Raw genomic sequence first — 23920 nt, forward strand, 5'->3', positions numbered from 1 at the left:
CGCTCGCTGATTGACACACGCTGTCTTTTCCCGTTCCTTCTATTGCATCACGTTGAGAGACCAGCCCAATTTGACGCTACAGTGACGCTGACATCATGCCGTGTGACGTCCAACATGACTGCAAAACGTCTGGTAACATGCTGCCGCACTTACAATCACTTTTTTACCGAGTTCTTAATATGTTATGTAACGTCACCTATCTCGTCCTTATGTTTTGCAGAGCCTTCTAAAATGATGGTGTAAATGACGAGACAAGTTACTAACTTTCTAGAAACGTGAAGCGAGTCAGTATGAGTCGGCGGTATCGACACGTCTTATCTCGTCAGTGTGTTTTTTGTTTGCTCTCAACATGACGCAACTCCTGCAGAGTTACAAAACTGGCTGTAGCCGCCCATTCCGATACAGACACGTGCGATTCGCCCAGCAGCGTTACGCCCCGCTCATTGCGACTGTACTCCACATCTGGTATGTAATGCACCGACACTAATACTCTCTACCGCATGATATGAATAACTGTGTGCCTGGATAGCAGCTAGTCTCGGAGTTGTGGCAGATCTTTTATTTACGGGAATATCCTTGCGGGTTCAGTAACCAGAAAAGCATACTCAACTTTCAACTTTATTTTTGTTTTTTGTTTTTTTTTGGTCATCAGTCTACTGACTGGTTTGATGCGGCCCGCCACGAATTCCTTTCCTGTGCTAACCTCCTCATCTCAGAGTAGCACTTGCAACCTACGTCCTCAATTATTTGCTTGATGTATTCCAATCTCTGTCTTCCTCCACAGTTTTTCCCTCTACAGCTCTCTCTAGTACCATGGAAGTCATTCCCTCATGTCTTAGCAGATGTCCTATCATCCTGTCCCTTCTCCTTATCAGTATTTTCCACATATTCCTTTCCTCTCCGATTCTGTGTATAACCTCCTCATTCCTTCCCTTATCAGCCCTCCTAATTTTCAACATTCGTCTATAGCACCACATCTCAAATGCTTCGATTCTCTTCCGTTCCGGTTTTCCCACAGTCCATGTTTCACTACCATACAATGCTGTACTCCAGACGTACATCCTCAGAATTTTCTTCCTCAAATTAAGGCCGGTATTTGATATTAGTAGACTTCTCTTGGCCAGAAATGCCTTTTTTGCCATAGCGAGTCTGCTTTTGATGTCCTCCTTGCTCCGTCCGTCATTGGTTATTTACTACCTAGGTAGCAGAATTCCTTAACTTCATTGACTTCGTGACCATCAATCCTGATGTTAAGTTTCTCGCTGTTCTCATTTCTACTACTTCTCATTACCTTCGTCTTACTCCGATTTACTCTCAAACCATACTGTATACTCATTAGACTGTTCATTCCGTTCAGCAGATCATTTAGTTCTTCTTCACTTTCACTCTGGATAGCAATGTCATCAGCGAATCGTATCATTGATATCCTTCCACCTTGTATTTTAATTCCACTCCTGAACCTTTCTTTTATTTCCATCATTGCTTCCTCGATGTACAGATTGAAGAGTAGGGGCGAAAGGCTACAGCCTTGTCTTACGCCCTTCTTAATACGAGCACTTCGTTCTTGATCGTCCACTCTTATGATTCCCTCTTGGTTGTTGTACACATTGTATATGACCCGTCTCTTCCTATAGCTTACCCCTACTGTTTTCAGAATCTCGAACAGCTTGCACCATTTTATACTGTCGAACGCTTTTTCCAGGTCGACAAATCCTATGAAAGTGTCTTGATTTTTCTTTAGCCTTGCTTCCATTATTAGCCGTAACGTCAGAATTGCCTCTCTCGTCCCTTTACTTTTCCTAAAGCCAAACTGATCGTCACCTAGCGCATTCTCAATTTTCTTTTCCATTCTTCTGTATATTATTCTTATAAGCAGCTTCGATGCATGAGCTGTTAAGCTGATTGTGCGATAATTCTCGCACTTGTCAGCTCTTGCCGTCTTCGGAATTGTGCGGATGATGCTTTTCCGAAAGTCAGATGGTATATCTCCAGACTCATATATTCTACACACCAACGTCAATAGTCGTTTTGTTGCCACTTCCCCCAATGATTTTAGAAATTCTGATGGAATGTTATCTATCCCTTCTGCCTTATTTGACCGTAAGTCCTCCAAAGATCTTTTAAATTCCGATTCTAATACTGGATCCCCTATCTCTTCTAAATCGACTCCTGTTTCTTCTTCTATCACATCAGACAAATCTTCACCCTCATAGAGGCGTTCAATGTATTCTTTCCACCTATCTGCTCTCTCCTCTGCATTTAACAGTGGAATTTTCGTTGCACTGTTAATGTTACCACCGTTGCTTTTAATGTCACCAAAGGTTGTTTTGACTTTCCTGTATGCTGAGTTTGTCCTTCCGACAATCATATCTTTTTCGATGTCTTCACATTTTTCCTGCAGCCATTTCGTCTTAGCTTCCCTGCACTTCCTATTTATTTCATTCCTCAGTTACCTGTATTTCTGTATTCCTGATTTTCCCGGAACGTGTTTGTACTTCCTCCTTTCATCAATCAACTGAAGTATTTCTTCTGTTACCCATGTTTTCTTCGCAGCTACCTTCTTTGTACCTATGTTTTTCTTCCCAACTTCTGTGATGGCCATTTTTAGAGATGTCCATTCCTCTTCAACTGTACTGCCTACTGCGCTATTCCTTGTTGCTGTATCTATAGTGTTAGAGAACTTCAAACGTATCTCGTCATTCCTTAGTACTTCCGTATCCCACTTCTTTGCGTATTGATTCTTCCTGACTAATGTCTTTAACTTCAGCCTACTCTTCATCACTACTATATTGCGATCTGAGTCTATATCTGCTCCTGGGTACGCCTTACAATCCAGTATCTGATTTCGGAATCTCTGTCTGACCATGATGTAATCTAATTGAAATCTTCCCGTATCTCCCGGCCTTTTCCAGGTATACCTCCTCCTCCCGTGATTCTTGAACAGGGTATTCGCTATTACTAGCTGAAACTTGTTACAGAACTCAATTAGCCTTTCTCCTCTTTCATTCCTTGTCCCAAGCGCATATTCTCCTGTAACCTTTTCTTCTACTCCTTCCCCTACAACTGCATTCCAGTCACCCGTGACTATTAGATTTTCGTCCCCATGTACATACTGCATTACCCTTTCAATATCCTCATACACTTTCTCTATCTGTTCATCTTCAGCTTGCGACGTCGCCATGTATACCTGAACTATCGCTGTCGGTGTTGGTCTGCTGTCGATTCTGATTAGAACAACACGGTCACTGAACTGTTCACAGTAACACACCCTCTGCCCTACTTTCCTATTCATAACGAATCCTACACCTGTTATACCATTTTCTGCTGCTGTTGATATTACCCGATACTCATCTGACCAGAAATCCTTGTCTTCCTTCCACTTCACTTCACTGACCCCTACTATATATAGATTGAGCCTTTGCATTTCCCTTTTCAGATTTTCTAGTTTCCCTATCACGTTCAAGCTTCTTACATTCCACGCCCCGACTCGTAGAACGTTATCCTTTCGTTGATTATTCAATCTTTTTCTCATGGTAACGTCCCCCTCGGCAGTCGCCTCCCGGAGATCCGAATGGGGGACTATTCCGGAATCTTTTGCCAATGGAGAGATCATAACACTTCTTCAATTACAGGCCACATGTCCTGTGGATACACGTTACGTGTCTGTAATACAGTGGTTTCCATTGCCTTCTGCATCCTCATGTCGTTGATCATTGCTGATTCTTCCGCCTTTAGGGGCAATTTCCCACCCCAAGGACAAGAGAGTGCCCTGAACCTCTATCCGCTCCTCCGCCCTCTTTGACAAGGCCGTTGGCAGAATGAGGCTGACTTCTTATGCCGGAAGTCTTCGGCCGCCAATGCTGATTATTTATCAAAATTTAGGCAGTGGCGGGGATCCAACCCGGGACCGAAGACGTTTTGATTATGAATCAAAGACGCTACCTCTTCTTTTTTTTTTTTAATCTCATTTTGTTCGCTTTCGTTCGTTGCATCTGCTCGGTGCGGACGCCGTAAGACATCCGTTTAAGTTCGTTGCTGACCGATTAACTCAGTGTTTTTATTACAGAGGGCAACTAACCCTCTCACCGAACACGCTGAGCTACCGTGCCGGCGTCCCTAGACCACGGGTCTCATTAGAGATGGAAATATTGAGCCATCGTATTTAGGAGATCAAAAATGGTTAAATGGTTCAAATGGCTCTGAGCACTACGGGACTTAACTTCTGAGGTCATCAGTCCCCTAGAACTTAGAACTAGTTAAACCTAACTAATCTAAGGACGTCACACACATCCATGCCCGAGGCAGGATTCGAATCTGCGACCGTAGCGGTCACGCGGTTCCAGATTATAGCGCCTAGAACCGCTCGGCCACCCCGGTAGGCATTTAGGAGATCTTTTACAGAAAAATGCCCTGAATAGGAAAGAAAATCCTTGCAAAATTGAAATCGCCAGACGAAATTGTAATTCTCTCAGCAAGAGATCTAGGTAGGACTCACTTCCCAAATGACTAAATCGTCGCATTTTTATCGCTCATTGGCAGAATGTAATTCATTGCAGGTGCACTGCAGTTTGGAAGTCGAACTTCTGCAGTTATTCACTCCGGTAGAATCTTGAGAGTGGATTGACCAACTTTATTATTATTTTTTTTAAAAAAAAGAAAAGGATTTTCAGCCTAAACCTCGAGGATCTCAGTTCGTTCGATATAACAGGAGTCCGTTATCTGCGTTCCGGTAGACAAGAAATGTGTTTCTAACTCTGCGTATTACTTCTCTTCTGTGAACAAAACTTACCATCCCAATCACCCATGTGTGGACAGGCTCAGTATCCCGGACCGAGAAATGCCACCCACCCCTACGCATTATGCAATTAACCCTAGAGCTTTGATCAATGATAGCTAGTCAACTTTTGTCCAAGTGCCCATAAAAGAAGAGAAACAATTGCCATTACTTTCCCCTGTTTTCCCACTACTTCCGTATATTTTGCACGACCACCAACGACTTGACACTTTTTTCTTCTGGATGTATAACGGTGGTTCCACGAATCATCGTCACATAATAACCCCAGACGTACAACAGATTATGCTTGAACTAATAAACACTATGTAGGAATGTCCTTCTTACAGCGATTTCGGTCTGGAGTGGACAACCGCACATTCGGCTTCTTTACATGTAGATCTTCACTCCCGAAAGTGTGTGTCCGTGATTCGACTTATTACAACACAAAAATGGAAATGAGCTTATGGCGTCGTTGGCCGGGAGTTCCCAGACAGGAATTTCGGCCACCAAGTGCAATTCTTAGTGAGTGCGACTCCACAGTGGGCGACTTGCGCGTCGGTAATGGGGATGAATTGATGGGAGGACAGCACACACACAGTCCCTGAGGGGAAAAATTCTCCCCCCCCCCCCAACCGGGAATCGAACCCGGCATTCCAACGCGCTGACCATTCAGGTATCGGAGCGGACATTACAACATCCAAAAAAGAAGCTTAATACAAGAATCTCTTGATTAATTTTCTTTTTTCTTCTTTTTTGCGAGAATTTTCTGCCATTTGACTGTTAATTGTTAATTTAGTTTGCACACTCATGTTTTCGGCGTCATGACCATTCTGAAGTGCATGTTGAAAAGTTAAAATATGTCTGCGACACGTCATGGTTAAGAAAATATGTTTCCTGACGATGACGATGACATGTCAGAGACGGGTCAGATATATTTTAACTTTTCAACATGCACTTCAGAATAACTATAAAGCAGATATCATGACTGTGTAAGAAACTTCCTGGCAGATTAAAACTGTGTGCCCGCCCGAGACTCGAACTCGGGACCTTTGCCTTTCGCGGGCAAGTGCTCTACCAACTGAGCTACCGAAGCACGACTCACGCCCGGTACTCACAGCTTTACTTCTGCCAGTACCTCGTCTCCTACCTTCCAAACCAAGGTCCCGAGTTCGAGTCTCGGTCGGGCACACAGTTTTAATCTGCCAGGAAGTTTCATATCAGCGCACACTCCGCTGCAGAGTGAAAATCTCATTCTATGACTGTGTAAAATAAATGAACAATTGACAGTCAAATGGCCGAAATTTCTTTCAAAAAATTATATATGACTGTCTCGTTAACCAATGTATCATATAAAGTGAGGTAACAAAAGTCATAGGATATCGTACTGGACCTCCTTTTGTCCGGCGAAATTCAGGAATTCGACATGGCATGGATTCAGAAAGTCGTAGGAAGTCTCCTGCAGAAATATGAAGCCGTATTGCCTCTACAGCTTTGCGTAATTGGAAAGATTTTCTGCGTGGACTGACCTCTCGATTATGTCCCATGAATGTTCGATGGGATTCATGTCACTCCAATTATCCAGAACGTTCTTCAGACTAATGGCCAGCAGTTGTAGCCCGGTAACATGCCGCATTGTCCATCTATGTTTGGGAACATGAACTCCATGAATGGGTACAAGTGGTCTCCAAGAACCAGAGCATAACAATTTCCAGTCAATGATGGGTTCAGATGGACCAGAGGACCCAGACCTTTCCACGAAAAGACAGTCCACACCATTATGGAGCCACCTCCAGCTTGCACAGTGCGTTGTTGACAACTTGAATCCATTGCTTCGTGGGGTCTGCGCCACATTCAAACCCTATCTTCAGCTATTACCAACTGAAATAGGGACTCATTTGACCGTGCCAGTCCTCTAGAGTCCAACCGATGTGGTCACGAGCCCAGAAGAGGCGCTGCAGGAGATATCGTGTTGTTATCGAAGCCACTCGCGTCGCTCGTCTGCTGCTGTAGCCCATTGATGCCATCCCCGCGCTATTCTAACGGATACATTCGTCCCACATTGATTTCCACCGCTAAGAAACGCCGCTGCTCTCAGTCACTAAGTGAAGGTTGTTGGCCACTGCATTTCTGTGGTGAGATGTGATGCCTGAAATTTGGTATTCTCAGCACACTCTTGACACCGTGGACCTCGGAATATTTAATTCCCCAACGATTTCCTAAATGGAGTGTCTCATGCATCTAGTTCCATCCCGCGTTCGAAGTCTGTTAATTCCCATCGTGGGACCATAACACCTCGGAAAACTTTTCACAAGAATCACGTGACTGCTAATGGCAGCTTCACCAGTGTACTGCACTTTATACCTTAAGTACGCGATACTACCACCGTTTGTATGTGTATATATCGCTATCACACGACTATTGTCAACTCAATGCATATCATGAACGGAAATGCAGGAATACTCCTTTTACACTCCATTGGGATATGCCCTAAGCAACTTTCATATCTGAAGAGGTAACCTCACGCAGATAGACCATTTTTAATATTTTTATCAAATATAATACGTGATAATATTCTTCTCGGGTATGCAGCCGGATCATAACGTCTTCATGACACAATATTTCCGCGGTCCAACTGGCCGCCATCTTCAGTTGAGAGCGCTTGTGCACAATCTCGCCGGAACTGACTTCCCAGCGCAAGCGGCAGCCCCTATATAGGCCGCAGAAGACCCACAACGCGTGCGCGAGAAGGTGCCGTAGCTGCCCTCTAGCGCAGTAAACATGCCGCGCCGCCAGCGGTGGAAAGAGGCGAAATCGAGATATCGCTGTCAAAAATAAAAGAAAAAATTTTTTATTCCGACGATTGAAACACAGACCGTTGTTTTTTAATGTCAGATAACACCGGGTCCCAAGTCTTTCTTAAAAGATAACCCTTGTCTCTATTAATAAGATTGTCAGATAAACGAATCTCTATGGATTCTTTTAAAACACAGTCCCAATAGCGAGATGCTGGGGCAACCATTTGTGTCGCATCATATACCATTCTGTGTCCCTCGGTGAGACAGTGCTCCGCCACTGCGGATTTCTCAGGTTGAAGCAGCCGTGTGTGCCACTGATGCTCAACACATCGGTCCTGAATGGTCCGGATTGTCTGACCAATATAACCCTTCCCACAGTGGCAAGGGATCTTGTACACACCGGGCTTCCTCAAACCCAAGTCATCCTTAACAGAGCCAAGAAGCGCTCTAATCTTGGCTGGCGGACGAAAAATATTTTTGATCTGATATCTTTTTAGAATTCTTCCTATCTTCGAGGAAATGCTCCCAGCGAAAGGCAGAAAAGCCACCGATTTGCAGGTATCTTCTGGTGGTTCAGGCGATGGTCCAAACTGGAAAGCACGACGGATCTGTTTATCTGTATAGCCATTCTGCTTGAACACAACCTTAAGGTGGTCCAATTCTTGCGCTTGCACTGCGCTGGGAAGTCAGTTCCGGCGAGATTGTGCACCAGCGCTCTCACCTGAAGATGGCGGCCAGTTGGACCGCGGAAATATCGTGTCATGAAGACGTTATGATCCGGCTGCATACCCGAGAAGAATATTATCAATTATTACGCCGGGAAAGCCTTCGTAGTCACAAATATAATACGTTCTCAACGTAATACATTTTAGAGAAAAATAATAGTACAAAAGAAGTACAATACTCTGACGTGATAAAAGTTCTTGTTACTAATTTGAATTATAAAAGGCAGTATCAGAAACCTAAATTTTATTTTCGCTAACAGTCGTTGCATTTCCCCACAGCATTTGTCGCTATGAAGGCAAAAATTCTTGTACGCTTATCCCAAACACGCAGTTCCTTCGGAGGCTCAAGAAATGCCATAGCCGAGCGGGATAGCCGCACGGTTTAAGGCACCTTGTCACGGTCCATGCCGCTGCCCCCGTCGGAGGTTCGAGTCTTCCTTCATGCATGGGTGTGTTTGTTGCCCATACCCTAAGTTAGTTTAAGTTAGATTAAGTAGTGTGTAGGCTTAGAGGCCGACGACCTCAGAAGTTTGGTCCCATAAGACCTTTCCACAAATTTCCAAATTTTCCAAAATGTCATTAGTTGTCCTAATCAGATATGCGATTAAATACTTTCCTTAATCTCCTAACGCCTTTAAAGCAGAGCACGAAAATCGGGAGACGCAAAGACAGACTAGACACCCCTGACACACGTGATATTCTATAGGTTATTTATCAGGTTCAGTGGGACCATGAGAGGCAAAGTTAATTGGTAATGGAACAAGACAGTGCGCAACTTACAAAATATATATAAACAAAGATTAAAATATATATAAACAAAGATTTAAATAACCTGTCAACAACGTAGAAACAGACTATACTAATAAAAAAACCATTATAGTGAAAGGCTTTTAAGTAATGCGTTGAACTTCTGTACAGAACCGGAGTGGCTCAAATGGTTCAAATGGCTCTGACCACTATGGGACTTAACATCTATGGTCATCAGTCCCCTAGAACTTAGACCTACTTAAACCTAACTAACCTAAGGACAGCACACAACACCCAGTCATCACGAGGCAGAGAAAATCCCTGACCCCGCCGGGAATCGAACCCGGGAACCCGGGCGTGGGAAGATCCGGAGTGAGCCTCAACGAAACTTTCGACTTGGATTTGAGTATTTCCGGTTTATCACGCAGTGTTATCATTCTTACGGAAGACTATTGAACGTGAAACCTGTTGACTACTGCAAACTTTTATTCAGGAAGTGTGATCCAAGTACATATCATTTATCAGTCTAGTCTTCACGGCATGTAAGTTGCAGTTTCTTCTGAAGAGTCAATATTGTCAACAACAAATCTGGAAGATGTAATATATGTACAGGGACGGCAGCGTTAGATTTCAGAGACACTTGAACGACAGTGTACACAAAGTACACGAATTGACACCGTATATCAGTCTGAACATTCTTTTCTGGGCTAAGAATGTTCTTGGTCAATGTACAGAATTGCCCCAAAATATAAAATAAAGTCAAAGTGAGCAGAGTAAACATGTGTTTGTGTTTCAGTGTCAGAGACAGGAGAGAGCTCCCTTATACTGAAGATAGCAGCTTTCGGTTTTTGCACAAGATCTTGAATGTGATACTTCCAGGAATGCCGTCCGTCTACACTCAGTCCTAAGAATTTAAGATAACCGATTTCACTGACTGACCACATTTCGGACTACAAAATTTCGATTTTACAAGAGTTCCGTGTCCGAAACCTTATGCATTGTGTTCTGTTGCAATTAAGCGTTAATCTGTTCTCGAATGCCACGTGCAGATGTCACTGAAGTCGTATGAGCTACATCACTTATATTACGCCCCATGTCTTTCACAACAATATTTGTGTCCAGTGGCGGCTGTTGTGTAAGAGCACAAGAGCACTTACACACTCAAGCTTTTATACATTGCCGGCCGGTGTGGCTGAGCGGTTCTAGGCGCTTCAGTCTGGAACCGCGCGACTGAATCCTGCTTCGGGCATGGATGTGTGTGAAGTCCTTAGGTTAGTTAGGTTTAAGTAGTTCTAAGTTCTAGGAGACTGATGACCTCAGATGTTAAGTCCCATAGTGCTCAGAGCCATTTTTAATACATTGCGGATGTATTGGCTATTTTTCTTTGAATGCCATAAAACGTAATGCTGTTCTACATTGCTCCTGTAGACTATTTGCATAAGTGGAACTTGGCATCAGGGTCGCAAGCACATCTTCCGCTGTGAACGTTTTAAGGAGCTTCTGCCCATGCGCAACTGGTGTGACGTAATTGCCTTACAGGCCAAATACATACGGGTTTGATAAACAATGTGCACGGTTCACAGCTCAGCGTTACCACTCAACCACAAGTTTACGTCAACGCCACCAGGTGATAGCACACTGCAGCAGGCTGTTACCTACGTCTGTTTGGCATAAATCCTGCTAGGCGGCAGCACACTCCACATATACGCCGATTCACTCACTATATTGTACAATTAAATCGGATATCAGTATATGTTACAGTTAGAGTGATAGGAAAACCTGTCTTGTGCGATTGTGAATGAGATATCGTTCACTAAGATCTGAATTTACTCATACAGTCATCCAGTTGAGGCACTGAGAACCATAAAGCACATCACCATCGATTATGAGACTGTAGCGTTTATCGATGCTTCTGACATCTGTTGATCTGGCGATGGGTCAGATTTAGTGATGGGCTAAACTGCGATTTTCCGATATCAGTGATTTCTGTGAATGCTACTTTTCAGTATCTGTTATTCTTAACTGTGATTTGTCGCAGTTAAGAGTCGCAGTTAAGGAACCTAGGTCGTGTATCCCTCCGCCACTGCTATTTCTGCGATTTCTGCTACTTCCGCGATTTCTGCGACTTCTGCTACTTCTGTGATTTCTGCTACTTCTGCGACTTCTGTGATTTCTGCTACTTCTGCGATTTCTGCGACTTCTGCGATTTCTGCGACTTACCACCGTATGAAAAAGTTACATCTGTCCACACAGAAAATTGCATCTCAACAAACCTGTCATTGGTAAGTATGTTTTACGTTCGTTCTTTCGTTGGCTTTAATTTTTTATTGAAGAAACAACTGTGAAAATATTAATAGTGTAATTAATATGTAAGTGGCCATACAGTAGTGTAATAGTTCATGTTTATAAAATGAATTCTGCCATATTGTTATGTTCACAGGTACGCGAACTACATTTTAGTCACTCAGTAAAGTGATAACTCAAAATATCATTGTCAACAGAACTGGAGAAATTGCCACTGCGTCTTTAGACCGTTTTCGTCAGACGAGAGGTTAGTTTCTAAGTGTTTCGATGGACTTAATTACTCCAGTGAGATCGTTCTTGCAAATGTGAAATATACACCATTGAGTGGCATTCATTAGAGCAAATTTTAGCAATCTACTCTGTCAATTATATTACTTGTAATTAGTGACAGCAAAAATTGTTTAATAATCCTTGTGATATTGCAGACACAGTTCTGATTCTGATTACTGGTTGCTGTACGTATCTATCCACATCAAGGCTGTTGAGAGAGACTCGTGAAGATTCAAGACAGCTCTTAGAAGATTTTGCAGTTTAAAAGTGACATAATTGTGAAATAAGTGTGCAGATGAGTGATTAAACTGTGTTTTATTGAAGTTGTTGTGCGATTTTAAAGGAATAATAAATGTTAAATACAGTGAGTGAATAATGAAAATCTCATTTTCCACATGTTTAAGCCGTCCTATACCCGTAATTTTCCGCCACTTATTTACTGGTAAACACTAGTTGAAGAGTGACATGCCGCCCCCCCCCCCCCCCCTCCCCATCTCCACAATCTCGGTGTGACACTGACCTGTAACATATCCCAAAGTCTGCAATATGCATTTTGAGGCTGTTGATATGAAAGTGGGAAGTACAGATCTTCCATTTAAATCAGGAATAGGTTAAGTGCATTACTTGAAAGTAACACAGGAAAAGCTTACTTATGTAGGTGGTAGTAGTGTCGGCAAAAAGTTCTTGTGTGTGAAGTGGCCATGTAGAACACCAGGTGTAAAACTTTTATCCCGAGTCTTGAACTGTGTTGGAACAAAAGTGAGGCATTCATATGACCCAATAATACTGTTTTCATTTCACTACACTTATACAGATGTCTGAGTTCCTCTGTGTTAACATTGCAAAGTCCTGTAGGCATGTGGAGTATTAAGCAAAACTGTCATATTGGAAGCAGAATCAAACACATTTGTTACGTTACTTGATATTTTCGGGAGAAAAAGGCAATGTTGCTTCTTATTAATATAATACTTTCAGAGTCACAGCTGTGTTTGACCAACCATAACTGATGCGTAATGTGCATGTCGTCATATAATGTGAAGGGCTTATTTCAATAGTGGTACAAGTCCATTCCCTCCACTTTTCTGTCTATAATGCTTCTGAAATTAATGATCCAAACAAACATAAATAAAGGTTCATCTCTAGCAAGAAGCCATATGCTTCAATATTTCTGGTATCTCAACTGCAAATTTTTCAGCGCTCATTTAACTTTATGACTCTGTATCTCAAAATGAACAAAAATGGACTTGTACCACTAATGAAATAAGTTAGTGGTGGGCAGGAAATCGCGTATCTGTTAGAAATCACAGTGACTGAGAAGTCGCAGATATCACAATAACAACTTTACAGAATGTAACTGCGATTTCATTCACAGTTAGTAGTCGCAAGTAGTATTTCACATTCAAAGACGTGAGCCGTCTATTGGTCGAATTTTCACTGCTTTCTGCGATTTCAGTGACAAGTCGCAACTAAGGGTCGCAAGTAGCAACTGAAAAGCGCAGTTAACAGTACCACCTGTTGCCAAAAGTTCGTACTACGTCCATCTCTGCGGTACGCTATCGAGTCCAACTGCGATTTCCGTGAGAAGTCGCAACTAAGAGTCGCAAGTAGCAACTAAAAAGCGCAGTTAACAGTCCCATCTGTTGGCTAAAGTTCGTACTAGGTCTATCTCTGCATTACGATATCGAGTCTAACTGCGACAAGTCGCAACTGAGAGTCGCAAGTAGCAACTAAAAAGCGCAGTTAACATTCTTTTCCTATTGCCATCTGTTGACCGACGTACGTACTTCGTTATGAGAGCCTTATGCCTCACGAGATCTGTGTGCTGTGTGTGCATATGGAGGACTTATTTCATTAGTGGTACAAGTCCATTTTTTTTCATTTTGAGATACAGAGTCGTAAAGTTAAATGAGCGCTGAAAAATCTGCAGTTGAGATACCAGAAATATTGAAGCATATGGCTTCTTGCTAGAGATGAACCTTTATTTATGTTTGTTTGGATCATTAATTTCAGAAGAATTATAGGCAGAAAAGTGGAGGTAATGGACTTGTACCACTATTGAAATAAGCCCTTCACATTATATGACGACATGCACATTCAGCATCAGTTATGGTTGGTCAAACACAGCTGTGACTCTGAAAGTATTATATTAACAAGAAGCAACATTGCCTTTTTCTCCCGAAAATATCAAGTAACGTAACAAATGTGTTTGATTCAGCTTCCAATATGACAGTTTTGCTTAATACTCCACATGCCTACAGGACTTTGCAATGTTAACACAGAGGAACTCAGACATCTGTATAAGTGTAGTGAAATAAAAACAGTTTTATTAGGTCATATGAATGCCTCACTTTTGTTCCGACACAGTTCAAGACTCGGGATAAAAGTTTTACACCTGGTGTTCTACATGGCAACTTCACACACAAGAACTTTTTGCCGACACTACTACCACCTACATAAGTAAGCTTTTCCTGTGTTACTTTCAAGTAATGCACTTAACATATTCCTGATTTAAATGGAAGATCTGTACTTCCCACATTCATATCAACAACCTCAAAATGCATATTGTAGACTTTGGGATATGTTACAGGTCAGTGTCACACCAAGATTGTGGAGACAGGGAGGCGGGGGGGGGGGGGGGGGGCATGTCACTCTCCAACTAGTGTTTACCAGTAAATAAGTGGCGGAAAATTACGGGTATAGGACGCCTTAAACATGTGGAAAATGAGATTTTCATTATTCACTCACTGTATTTAACATTTATTATTCCTTTAAAATCGCACAACAACTTCAATAAAACACAGTTTAATCACTCATCTGCACACTTATTTCACAATTATGTCACTTTTAAACTGCAAAATCTTCTAAGAGCTGTCTTGAATCTTCACGAGTCTCTCTCAACAGCCTTGATGTGGATAGATACGTACAGCAACCAGTAATCAGAATCAGAACTGTGTCTGCAAAATCACAAGGATTATTAAACAATTTTTGCTGTCACTAATTACAAGTAATATAATTGACAGAGTAGATTGCTAAAATTTGCTCTAATGAATGCCACTCAATGGTGTATATTTCACATTTGCAAGAACGATCTCACTGAAGTAATTAAGTCCATCGAAACACTTAGAAACTAACCTCTCGTCTGACGAAAACGGTCTAAAGACGCAGTGGCAATTTCTCCAGATCTGTTGACAATGATATTTTGAGTTATCACTTTACTGAGTGACTAAAATGTAGTTCGCGTACCTGTGAACATAACAATATGGCAGAATTCATTTTATAAATACGAACTATTACACTACTGTATGGCCACTTACATATTAATTACACTATTAATATTTTCACAGTTGTTTCTTCAATACAAAATTAAAGCCAACGAAAGAACAAACGTAAAACATACTTACCAATGACAGGTTTGTTGAGATGCAATTTTCTGTGTGGACAGATGTAACTTTTTCATACGGTGGTAAGTCGCAGAAATCGCAGGAGTCACACAAATCGCAGAAGTAGCAGAAGTCGCAGAAATCGCAGAAGTCGCAGAAATCGCAGAAGTAGCAGAAATCACAGAAGTAGCAGAAATCACAGGAGTAGCAGAAGTCGCAGAAATCGCGGAAGTAGCAGAAATCGCAGAAATAGCAGTGGCGGAGGGATACACGACCTAGGTTCCTTAACTGCGACTCTTAACTGCGACAAATCACAGTTAAGAATAACAGATACTGAAAAGTAGCATTCACAGAAATCACTGATATCGGAAAATCGCAGTTTAGCCCATCACTAAAATAAGTCCTTCATATGCACACACAGCACAACGATCGCGTGAGGCACAAGGCTCTCATAACGAAGTATGTACGTCGGTCAACAGATGGCACTAGGAAAAGAATGTTAACTGCGCTTTTTAGTTGCTACTTGCGACTCTTAGTTGCGATTTGTCACAGAAATCGCAGTTTCTCGGTAGCGAATAGCGTAGTATGAACTTTGCTCAACAGATGGCACTGCTAACTGCGCTTTTTAGTTGCTACTTGCGACTCTTAGTTGCGACTTGTCACGGAAATCGCAGTTAGACTCGATATCGTAATGCAGAGATAGACCTAGTACGAACTTTAGCCAACAGATGGCACTGTTAACTGCGCTTTTTAGTTGCTACTTGCGACTCTTAGTTGCGACTTGTCACTGAAATCGCAGAAAGCAGTGCTAAATTCGACCAATAGACGCCTCACGTCTTTGAATGTGAAATACTACTTCGGACTGCTAACTATGAAATCACAAATTCTGTAAAGTTGTTATTGTGATATCTGCGACTTCTCAGTCACTGTGATTTCTAACAGATACGCGATTTCCTGCCCACCACTAGTCAGATTTATCTGTGCTGTAGGCTCGCACTGTATACGTGAACATTCACGAAAAGCTGGCTCACTGATTTCTCTGATACATGTGGGATTGAAGTCGGTGTGCTTTTGGCCCTCAGCTCCACATTTGTATTCTAGTCAAGTGACCTTGTTGGTAGATAGGACTACCTGAATTTGATAATTTCACAAAAGGCTGTTTGTGTTTGTAGTTGGTTGCCTACTGTGGCTTTGCTACGCAGTGTCAACATGAACTCTGTTGAATCTGCATTAAGCGCTAACAGGAAAGAAAATCACCGGGAAAAGTAAGCCACGAAGGAAGTAGGGCCTCCCAGACCAGATCTTTTGTCTGAGAAAGCGACGAAATCAATTAAGCGTGACTGCAAGCGAAAATGTAACCAAGAAATATATAATAAGCGTAAGCTGTCTTGTTGGTGCAAAGTAAGAATGCCTGATTTTCAGCTCAGAGGTCAATTTGTTAACTAATACATGAATATTATGGATCTTGTAAATTTGTCCAAAAAGATAAAAAAAAGCATGAGAGATCCCACTTACACAAAAATGCGGAACACAGAGTAGCGAAAGCTTAAACATTATTTCGTTCTTGCCATAAACTGTAAGTAATTATGTGCAAAACAACAAAATTTCTCAAAAACAAATCTTCTTTCTTTCAGGCAAGTTGTGCATATGATTATTATTATTATTATTATTATTGACGATGGCTGAAGTTGTATAAATAAGCTGATAAGCATAACTGTTTTACAGCAGATGCTATTAATTTCGCGCTCTTACATTTATCTGAATTTAAAAATTTTTGAACACCCATAATCATGGGGGTACCCAGCGAGGGGCAGGAGGGGGGGGGGGCTGCCCTTCCCTAGAAGAAATTCGCAGTTTTTCTCTAGTTTACTGTTTTATTTAATAAGAAATGCTGCATGTTTTCTCGGATTGTACAAGGGCATTCTTGTATTTAAAATGTTTATTAAAAGCAGTTTTTCACTGGTTTACTGTTTTATTTAATAAGAAGTGCTGTATGTTGTCTCGAGTCCTTGTTTCCTGAGACTAGTATGACCTGATTTAATCAGAATTCCTCGACCGCGCTCGGGAATGCGTTTAGATTCTTGTCGGCTTTCTGATTCTTAAAAAATAACTCGGTTTATCGTTATGGATCTCTGACTGCCAGCTTAAGAAATAGACGTCGAAACGCCAACTCCACACCCTAGCGCAAAAGGCTTGCCTCCTACATCCACACGAGGGCTACTGGTCGACGATATTTGGTTTCACGAGTTCCACGTAGCTCCACGAAATTACTTTTAACCTCTGGCTCTTTCAACCAGCCAGTCTCAGACTGAGGACGGCTCTAAGAGCGATCACTAGCAGTAGAATATTGTAGACGCCATACTCTTCCTTTACCACACTACCAGCGTAAAATTACAGTACTATACACAACCACATCATCTGTGTCTTCTTAGTCACACAAGGAGAAACTGTTCTTCCTTTACCCACTATCACACATCTGTCAAGCATATGGCTGACAGGACATATGTGGATCACGTCAACTCTTCGACTATGCCTTTAGTCTCTCTCAGCAGTAACAATGAAAAGAAGATTTAAAAATAAGGGAAGCATACGGCCAACGGGTCACTGATTTTCACAACTTTCTCACGTCTTCAGTATGCAGTTTGTTTTGTTTCAGGGCACAAAAAACAACTGGGGTCATACGCGCCCAAGTCAAAACTATAGAACACAAACACAGACACGAGAGAAACGACGATATGTCAGTCCCAATGGACGGAATGGGAGACAGCTAAAAAACACACGTGGAAAAAGGGCTAAAAAAACACCTCACAAAAATGGAGGTCCAAAACTGAAGAAAATGTTTCAAATGGCTCTGAGCACTATGAGACTTAACATCTGAGGTCATCAGTCCCCTAGAACTTAGAACTACTTAAACCTAACTAACCTAAGAACATCACACACATCCATGCCCGAGGCAGGATTCGAACCTGCGACCGTAGCGGTCGCGCGGTTCCAGACTGAAGCGCCTAGAACCTCTCGGCCACACTGGCCGGCCCAAAACTGAAAATTAAATGGCCTTCGCCATATTGCTTCGGCGGATAAAAAATAAAATGTGGTCGACAGCCCGCGCCTCATTCGCTAAAACGGTTGATGAATCAGATGGCAAACTCAAGCTGGAACGTAAATTGCTAAAAAAAGAAGGGTATTCCAGCAGGAAGTGGAGGACAGTTAAAATTTGGGCGCAATGCGTACAAGGTGGTGGGGCAGCGCCACTGAGCAAATGACTACGGTTAAAAAAGCAGTGTCCAATACGCAGCCGAGTTACAGTAATTTCCTCCCGGCGGGAGGGCCGAGAGGAGATTGTCTAAGCCTTATTCCCATGAAGGGAGGACCATTGGCGATGCCAAAATGACACCGCTTCCTGACAGATGGCAACGCAGAGATCATCGGAGGCAATAGAGGTACTCGCGGGCTGAGATACGAGGACTGCAGCCTTGGCAGCAGTGTCAGCAGCCTCGCTTCCTGGCAGACCGTCGTGACCAGGGACCCACAGAAACATGACACTGGCTCCACCAAGAGGGAGCAAGTGACAGTTTTCCTGAACCCGCTGCACTAAGGGATGAGCAACTGGATGTAACAAATGCTACAGAGTCACAGAGTCTTAATGCAGGCTTAGAACGATGTTTCTCGAGCATTTTTGGGAAACAGAGGTTCTAAGTATTATGAGCCTGTTGAATTACTTACTAGAGCACCAACCGTCGAGCCGTGGCGTTGGTATAACGGGCCAATATGCATTTCTTTCCTACCCTACCATCAAGCACTAGTGTCATTATTGTTCAATCCCCGTCGAAGGTCTCGGTAACATTTCCATTTCAAAAACACATAAACATACAGCAATGAAAGCAGGTCTTGACCGATTATGACCTATTGATTAACAACTCGATCACTTCTGCTATCGAAATTTGGCTATTTTTAACGCAGCAGATAAGAACCATGGCCCATCACACAAATAGGAAACACAGCTACTTTCTGTTAATGCTTCAAAATCAATATAATTACAATTTACATTATTTGAAGGAGGCGTAGGTCGGTATGACCTCACTGCGATGCTTGCATAAATGTCTTGATAATAAATATTCCATTCATCACGATTCGTTATCGTATCTTGCCTCATACTTAGCACTATGATTATTGTGATTATTACTATCGCTTTCTGAAGCAAGATAATTCATTGTAATGATACCAATCTTTGATGGATGATTAGAAAAAATTAATGACGAAACTTGAACGCAAAATCGTCATACATGATCTGTTGCTGACGCCACAGCTCACGCTTGACATTCAACGACTCGTAAAACTTTGAACCTAGAGTTCTCGGAAACCCTTGACAAACACATCGTACTGAGCAGCATTTTTTAAGTATGTCCAGGGTTGGGTGAGGTTGTTTTTGGGGGAGGAGACCAAACAGCGAGGTCATCGGTCTCGCTGGCCGCTGTAGCCGAGCAGTTCTAGGCGCTGCAGTCTGGAACCGCACGACCGCTACGGTCGCAGGTTCGAATCCTGCCTCGGGCATAGATGTGTGTGATGTCCTTAGGTCAGTTAGGTTTAAGTAGTTCTAAGTTCTAGGGGACTGATGACCTTAGAAGTTAAGTCCCATAGTGCTCAGAGCTATTTGAACCACTTGGTCATCGGTCTCATCGGATTGGGAAGGACGGGGAAGGAAGTCGGCCGTTCCCTTTCAAAGGGACCATTCCGGCATTAGCCTGGAACGATTTAGGGAAATCACGAAAAACCTAAATCAGGATGGCCGGACGCGGGATTGAACCATCGTCCTCCCGAATGCGAGTCCAGTTTGCTAATCACGCGCCACCTCGCTCGGTGAGTACGTCCAGGTACTACGCTCTCACGAAAGATGAGCATTAGTTAGATAGCAGTTCCTGGGAAGTTCTGCATCTCAAACATAACAACTGTTCGTTTGATTCTATTTTTTGAATTATACATCTCACAATCAGCCTTGATTAAGTAATCATATTGATCAGAGAATGTGTGTGTGTGTAGTTATTTTCCTCTTCGTTAATCCCTCGCTTACCCTTTCTCGCTATTTTTCAGTCTTCTGTTATATCACTGTTTCTTCTGTAACTCTGTTAATTCTGTCAGTTCCATTTCCATTGCAAAACCATATGCTATTTCTTTACCAGTGACTGCTGTTCCGAGACCGATATTAACTGTTAATGGCACTACTGATCGAAGCCCTCCGGGCATATGGGCCGTATTGTTCTTAAGAAGCTGTTATGGAAACGGTCACAACAGAGATAAATCGATAGGAATTCAGCTTAACGGAAGAACTTAATAAGCGCCGCAAGAGGCCATTTCTCACTTAAAGACGATAACAGCAAAGTACATCAGAACATGTGGTTGGTTTTCTGGACTCTCCTTCATCCTATCAGGCTACCCTTGGCACTCGAAGAAAAAAAGAGTTCACTAAATGTGAAGAAAATGTGGAAACAGTAAAATCGAGCAGTTAAGAGAAATCTTCCACGATGTTAAAATAATCAAAGACTTCTGGAAATCCATCAGAGGTGCGAATCGTTTAACTTCTTTAACCAGGTCAGAGGCAGTCTGCATTAAGACTCTGTGATTCTGTAGAATTAAAAGGATTACCTATAAAATATGTCTCGGCAAAGGCTAAGACGGAACACACGTTGTGAGTGGCGAATCAGTGGAGTGTAAAAAAGAATCAAGTGAGATGAGGTAGCCATATATGAGGGGAGACTGTTTCCCACTTCATGTATTTGAATCATGATTCCATGACTATAGTTATGCCCCTCAGCTGAGCATCACGACTTAACAACTGAGATCATCAGTCCCCTAGACTTAGAACTACTTAAACCTAACTAACCTAAGAACATCAAACACATCCATGCCCGAGTCAGGATTCGAACTTACAACCGTAGCAGCCGCGTGGTTCCAGACTGAAGCGCCTAGAACCGCTCGGCCACAGTGGCCGGCAACATAATGTATACTGGTACGCAAAATAAAACGTTTCTGCGCAAGATCTGCTGAAGTCAGCTGCTTTGGATACGTACTGCATCGGGAGGTCAGTGCGTTGTCTCTAAAGGGTACGTTTCTGAATAAAGCACATTCAACGAATTAAACAGATCTCTATAGGGACCGTTTGGATTAAAACACCTTCTAAGAATTAAACAGTTACATCAGAGTTTAATTGTCATATGCAAGTGCGTCTTGTTCTATTTGCGCAAATCCAATTCACACTATCCACGAAGGCTCATACGAGCGATCGTATAATATATTTTCCATTCACAGTCACTCCCATTAGTCATCATGACGAATGTCAAACTGGTTAATAATTGGGTCAATCCACATCAAGTGGGCAAATTTTAGGTATCATCAAAACTTTACTTAAAACTGAAGTTTTATAATAGTAAAACTTGGAGCTGCGCGGGATTAGCCGAGCGGTCTAAAGGCGCTACAGTCATGGACTGTGTGTGCGGCTGGTTCCGGCGGAGGTTCGAGTCATCCCTCGGCCATGGGTGTGTGTGTTTGTCCTTAGGCTAATTGAGGTTAAGTAGTGTGTAAGCTTAGGGACTGATGACCTTAGCAGTTAAGTCCCATAAGATTTCACACACATTTGAATTTGAAGTAAAACTTGGAAATTTGTTGTAAGGTCTTATGGGACCAAACTGCTGAGGTCATAGGTCCCTAAGCCCACACATTACGTAATCTAACTTAAACTAACTCACGATAAGGACGACGCATACACCCACGCCCGAGGGAGGACTCGAACCTCCGACGGGGCAAGCCGTGCGGACCGTGACTGCTGTTCCGAGACCGATATTAACTGTTAATGGCACTACTGATCGAAGCCCTCCGGGCATATGGGCCGTATTGTTCTTAAGAAGCTGTTATGGAAACGGTCACAACAGAGATAAATCGATAGGAATTCAGCTTCTAGTTATTAGTCACGGTGGTGGGTAAGAAACGTAATTAGGCTAATATACGTACGACTGATACAGATGACGATTTACTATCGAGCGTAAGAGCATACGTGAAATGCGATCGACACGTTACAAGTCATTGAGCAGACTGTTAAACCAAAGAGTTCACACAACAGTCTGCTGCCGAAAACCAGATACGTATTTTTCCGTAATGGCAGCAGGCCTAATCCAAAGGAGATCTCTGAATCTGATGCACAACTTACTGTGTGATTCACCATTTCCGTGCTTTCTTAGGTCAAAGCTGTGTATAAAATCAATTGTGACGATTTTTCAACCATTTTGTTATTGTAATAATGTTTGCACAAACGTAGTATTAGGTAGCGCCCCTTAGTAGTTCCACAGAGATGTCATTGTCGCTAGTTCTCTAGAACTGCACTTGATAAGTGTATTTTAGATGTAATGAATATGTACACATACCATCAATATTGTGCATATATTGGTGTCATGTGCTATACTTCTATCTATTTATTTTTATTTCATGAGAAAGTGCAAATTTTTTTCTCATAGAAAAGATTTTTTTTGTCTTGGAGACCCTATGGACAAGACTAAAAAATAATCTTGAAAATACTACTGCCAGAAACTCAGAAACCATCAATCAAAAAATTATATTTCGTATAACAAACTTAGTAATAGTGTTTTTGCGTGCAGCAGTGCACTTGATCGATTTCCATCACGACTAACTTCCCTTATTCTCAACAAAACACAAACCCTTCTTTCTATGCTTGCAGAAATAACTTGTTCTTCTTCCTGCCAGGCATCGCTAATTTGATGCCTTACTGTTTAAGTTTTTAGCTTGTTTTGACCATTCTGACTGAAATTGTGAAGTCAGAAGAAACCTGCGGTACCTGCCAACTTTTTGGAGCGAGTATTAATATTTTCAAATCTCAGTACTTGAAAAAACAAATATTTTTCTTTAACTCACTTAGCAGTAGGTCTTCATAATCTGCCCAGCATTGGAGTTGTTGATCATTAGAATTTTTCTGTACAGATGTTTTGTCTCAACCCCACCAGCAACTGAAAACTGTCTACAAATTTCAGGATGTACCGGACAAAACTTAAGCTTTATGTAAATTTCTGAATCTAATTTCGAAACTTTCTCTTATTTTAAAAGCGAATGGCCAAGATTTGACAAACTTGAATTAAAATTCTCTGCAATTTCCAGTTATTCATGACCATCAGCATCTGAAACCTTTGATAAGAATAACAGAATATTGAATTTCTTACGAATTTCTGACCTATTGACTACTTCTTTGAAATATTTCTAATTCAGCTGCTGTTCCTTTTTCTGGTGCATGTAAATCCTTTTTAATGCAAAATGATTCCAACAGTGATTTTGCAAATAAAAAAAACTGAGAATTAAGACTCCATGAAAACAACTAATTGTGTGATGTAGTAAATAAGGGCCAACATGTGGGTCCAACTGTCTAACTGTCTTGCAAACAATAATTTAAGGACATCATACACTACAAAGCCTTTAAGGTACCCAGTAAACAAACCAATTCCATTTTATTGCATGCTTGGGAAATAAGTTGGCAACAGATTGACCAGTATCTCCTTGGAGTTCAAGGTATATCACTGCAGTCTTGCTACACACTGAAATCCGCACTGCTGTAGCTTTTTGCTAGACGAGCCAGAATAACATGGCGCATCCCATTGATAGAGTAGAGTATCATGTAGCAATTTGTTTTCCACATATTGAGGGGGAACAATACTGGGACAATCCATGCTCAGTTGGCGAAGGTGTATTGCAACAATCCACCATCCAATGCAACAGTGCTTAGGTAGCGCAAACAATTCCAGTGTAGCAGAACAAGTCTGAATGACAAAGAACGAAGCGGCCGAGGAGGGCAAAGACCCAACCATCAATGGGCAAGGTGATGAGTGTTTGTTGTGACTGCCATTGGGGTAAAGTCTGAGTGGAGCGTACTAC

At 42.1% G+C, this 23920-nt stretch overlaps 1 protein-coding gene across 1 annotated transcript in view; it reads left to right on the top strand.

Moving 5' to 3' along the window:
• Positions 1–391: 391 nt before the first annotated feature.
• Positions 392–23920, top strand: part of LOC126455517 (glutathione S-transferase-like) — an 82672-nt gene continuing 59143 nt past the window's right edge. The window contains exon 1 of the mRNA XM_050091268.1: positions 392–465. The gene's annotated coding sequence lies outside the window, so the exon portion shown is untranslated. The remainder of the gene's footprint in view (positions 466–23920) is intronic.

The sequence above is a fragment of the Schistocerca serialis genome, chromosome 2, assembly GCF_023864345.2.
Source record: "Schistocerca serialis cubense isolate TAMUIC-IGC-003099 chromosome 2, iqSchSeri2.2, whole genome shotgun sequence".
Lineage (NCBI taxonomy): Eukaryota > Metazoa > Arthropoda > Insecta > Orthoptera > Acrididae > Schistocerca > Schistocerca serialis.